Genomic DNA, 5096 nt, shown 5'->3' with positions numbered 1-5096 from the left:
ATATATATATATATATATATATATATATATATATATAGTGAACAGGTGGAAAAGTTGCCTAAAAGGATTGGGCTAAGTTTTGTTATATGTAGATTGTCATTAATAAATTTGACACATACATCAGGAGAATACACATTGAACATTTTTCTTGATTTTCTTGATTTAAATTTATCTATTGTTTTTGAATTGCCTCATCAAAAATTAAGTTTTAATTGATGTCGATTTATGCTCTTACTTGGCGATATATTTGATTCGCTCAGCTAATTTCGATTCTTTCTGTTGAATATTATAATTTATACATGTTTTCTTAAAAAATGGCCAAACTCAAAAAAATATTATAAATTTGTCAGAAAAGGAGAAATATTTTTTAATTTGACCGAAAAATATTGACCAATGAAAAATATTGATCAATTAAGATTAGCGAAAAATTCTTGATATAATCGAATCTTTTTTGTCATTTTAGTTTCATACTCTTTAGCCTTTAAGGACAGTCGCAGCACTTCACGTATGGTTATTTGAAAAATTTTATTAAAAGAAAATAAAAGCTATTGCTCAAAAATGTTAAAATTCATCATTTTTACATTATTCTATTTCGTAAGAATATAAATTAATATAAATTTAATACCATACTATTAATTCCATACTATTAAAAAATATAACTAAAATTAAAATTTTCTTAAGATATTTTTCTATTTTTTCTTTCTATTTTTTTGAGATGAGCATTTTACCTACCTACTATTTAGAAATTAAGAACCACTCTTTTTGTAACAATTTTGATTTTCTTATTAAGTTAAGTTGTTGTAGTTTATTTGAGATGATTGATAGGGTAATGTTCACTTAATTTATAATTATAATCTGAAAATTCCATTTTTTTTAAATTGTGTCTCACTTTTGAAATAAGGGAACGATTATTAAATGTATTAAACTCATGTATTTGTGTGTTCAATTCTGAACTTTATAAGCCCTTTCCACATTTAACAAGCATTTTTCTTCGTATTGGGAGTATATATCCATCCCTAAAATAGTTTTCACGTATACTACATCCTATGTAGTCGAACATCACTGGAACTGGTGAGTAGGGACGAAGAGAAGAGCGATGATCCGTAACTCCGCGGGAAAGGCTGGATAGACGGACGGTGCGAAGTGCTGACGTTAGTTAGCAGGGTACACGTTGCGAACGTCAACTGACAGACGGGCGTCGTTACGTATATACACTAGTACACACGCGCGTATTAGAGAGACCGGACCTCGCCGGCGGGTTTACTACCTCCTGTAAACTGCACGGCGCACCGTTTGCGCAGGACCCCCAATTCGGTAAATATTGATACTTTTAATCGGTCTGTTTGCACCGACACGCTGTTCAAACGCGTCCGAATGTGCGCAGCTGAAAAAACGCGGTGCAACCGGTCGCGGGTACCTTCTCTTTGTCTTCGTCTTCTTCATTTTTTAATTCTTTTTCGAGATTCTTCGTCGAGACCTCTTTATTAGCAATATATTAATCTCTGATTGCGCAAGGTCGATTGATACAAGAGACTACGCGTAAGACGGGAAGTATCCAGAGAAAGGTTTCTTCAATTTAAAGAAATGTTTCTTTAAATTGATATGGTTAAAGAAAGAATTTTTTTAATTTGAATGTCATTTCTTTGATTTAAACATTATTTTTTGATATCAAATAAAATTTATTTTATTTAAAGAAATTATATTCAAATCAAAGAAATTTTTTCTGTAACGATATAGCATTTAGGTATACTTGTGTTTCACACTCGTATGAAGTTAAAAAAAAAATTACTTTTTATAGCTCAATTTATTGCTTATCGTATGCACATTTCGAATTCTCGTCAAAACATTATTAAAAAACTAATTTTAGGCATCTAATTTCATACTAATCTCCCAATTACTCAAATTAGGTCGAAAAGTCTTAGGCAATTTTTTTTATCTAACTTGCGATTTAACTTGTAGTTTAGACTTAACCTCATTTCACTTGATGATAATGGGAAAATTATGTTTTTCTAGCTAGACTAATCACTAAACTAATAATTTTGTAGTGGTAACTTTAAAACGTTACTACAAAATTATCACTATAGTGATAATCATAGATAAAAGAATTTTTATTTAAGAATTATTATTATAAGTTGAGCCTGAAAGTTAGCGAATGAAAAACCGGGCATTAATCGATAGATCGATTTTTGATCGTGTTTGCCCGGATACTCGATTGTCAATCACGCAATTTTAAAAGTCATCTAGTAAATGTTGAAAATTTAAATTTTTTCGATAACAGATACTTACCGCGACAGAGGTTAATTAAATTTAAATTCGCATTCACGCGATTCATCGATATCCGGGTGATAGTAATACACGCAACGTTGAAATCCGACTCGGCGAAATTACAGGTCGAGGTCGCCTGCGATAAATGCGCGACGCGATGCGGATATTCGAAGCGGAGCTGTGGGCAGAGGGCGGAGGATGGGGCCTCAGGTTCTGGACTGATTCGATCTGGCTTGTCCCGTCCCGTCCTGGTAATTGCTCGTATTAAAATCCGAGATCTAAACCGACGCGTACGCGCGGTGAATCGCGGCGTTACGCTTCGCCGCGCCACGCCGCGCCGCGCGCGCATCGCTCGGAAATATGGAATCACAGTGATATCTTGAGCGTCACGTCGTCCATTATGCCGATGCGGCCAGTAAATTTCACGCATTATACTCCCATTATACGTTTCCTGGCCGAGCCGGATCGCGATCTCGTGCTCTCGTCCGACGTAATTACACGGTGCTGTGCCACCGAATGGATGGAGGAACTCCGCGGCGAGATATCGTATGTATGCGCGCCGCGTTCCGTCTTCATATATGTGCGTTATACGCGTGTGTGTTTGTGTACGCGCGCGAGTCGTGTGTGGTGAGCAGCGACGGTTTTAATTTCCACTTTCCTTACTTACTGCTTTCTCCTTTCCGGTTTTATCGCCCAACGGGACGCGCATCTACCGACGCTAACGCGTAAAGCGCGAGGCGTTTACCGATTTTATCACGAGACGTCTGTATTTACTTTTAGATACAATTACACGTTAATGCGCGGCGACCGGCGTAGGAAGCGGTTTTGCGTGATACACGCAATCGATGACGGGTCGAGTGAGATACCCTTCTCCCTCTCTTCTCTCCCCCGTTATGATCAACATACTCGATATATGATGAGCGATCCATCCCGTGCCTTTTTGTTTCGTGTTGTTCCGTTTCTTTGCTCAACGATATATTTTACGACGTAATAAATAATAATCGCTGCCGCTTATGCGCGATTAAGCGATAATGACAGAGGAAAAAGATATAAAAAGTACATGTTATGATGATTAAATATCACGCTGGGCTGTATAATTAGTCGATTGCCGTAATGTATGCGCTAGAAAAGTCTGACGCGACAAAATTCCGCCACAAGTGTTTCGCGTGAACGATAGGTGAACAGATGGCAGGTACACTGGCTTTGCAAATATTCCTTCCCTCTACCTGCCGAAATAATCTCCGTGGTATTACAATAATCGTACACGAGAGCTTCTCCGAAACCCTCGTGATGTCGTAAATTGGTCCGCTAGGAGTTCGAAAGAGGGTGGATGAGAGAGAGAGAGAGAGAGAGAGAGTTTTACCTATAGATTCCTCTGATTATTTCCAATTCTCCTGTGGCTACCTTTCCGTACCCTTAAACTTCTGAATAGACCCGGATCATCGTCGTCGCGTTTCATTCTGACCTGAGCACAAGCTTTTACCTGTGAGTTTTTCGCTGTGAGATACAATTTCATCGCTCTAATTCGATAAGTTTTTCTATTTAAAAATGATCTTTCTGTAAAAAGAATTATTTTAAGGAAGAGCTCATTTCACACTTGTATTTGAAAGGATATCGGTTGTAATTTTTGATCAGGTACGCATACGGCTTGCACATTCGATATACCTGAATCCAAGCAGAAAAAGAGAAAAAAGAAACTTCGGAGGTAGCTTCGAGAGGTCCCTGTGGGCCTATTCGTACAGGAGACTGGCACTAATTGGCATTAGACCTGGCGGTTTGTCATGTTGTCTCCCTATTTGCTTTCTTCTTTTCTCTGTTCTCACTTCCCGCTGTTTCCAATGTTGCATAGTACATCAAAGAGTGCCTCGTGTCTGAGATTCTTGTTACGTAATCACGTGTCTTCTGCCATTGTTCCTTTTTCTTTTGTTCTGATTTTTACGTAATAAAAAGTTTAGATTTTCCTCTGGATAAATTACTGAGATTAAAAGATTAATGGTATTCACCAAAAAGAACATTAATGTAAATGTACTAATTTCATTCAATGTGAATAATGAACAATGATTCAAGGAGAATCGTATACTTATTATCGACAATATCTTGTGTTTATCCTTGCATAGAAAATATGTTAAATATGAAGTCTTATTATCATTATTAAGCCCATTATTTCCTTTATTTATTTCATGGTTAATTTTTATTCTTTCTCAACGATATCGTCAAGAATAATCATTATTTATTGCAATTTGTCAATCCTTAGCATTACGTAATTTTTTAAGAATTGAATCTGAATTTAAAATCATCGAAGCTAAATCTGCTTGAATTTATTAAAGAATTAATAGTTTATCTTATTTCTCTGAATTGATTTTATTTCTCTGAATTTTTGCTTTAATTTATAAATTAAATATTTGTATCAAGGAAAAAGTTGAGTCTCACACAATTTTCTAAGAACGTGCAGTTAAGTTTCTAAGGAAGTGCGCGACAGGTTGACTCGTGTCATTAGATGTTATAGTTATCTATTATTATCGACGTCTTATGACCCCCTCGATTCGATTTCTCAACGGATGGGAATACGAGAGCGTGCATAAGAGAGAACGGAAGAGGTCGTGACCGTGCGACGACACCATCGTTTCTTCCTGCGGCCAATCATCTTACAACCCGGACGAATGGGAAATCGGCACGTAAACGCCAACGGAATTATTCACCGCTAATGGGAAGATGAATGCCATGGATAAATTTGAGGTCGGCATTACTACCTGGTCATTAGACGTTCGCTACGGATTACGTCGGAATAATTGAGTTTATTAACAAACGCGTCTCTCTCTCTCTCTCTCTCT

This window comes from Atta cephalotes, assembly GCF_000143395.1.
Source record: "Atta cephalotes unplaced genomic scaffold scaffold00019, whole genome shotgun sequence".
NCBI classification, from domain to species: domain Eukaryota; kingdom Metazoa; phylum Arthropoda; class Insecta; order Hymenoptera; family Formicidae; genus Atta; species Atta cephalotes.
This window is presented reverse-complemented; position numbering follows the sequence as displayed.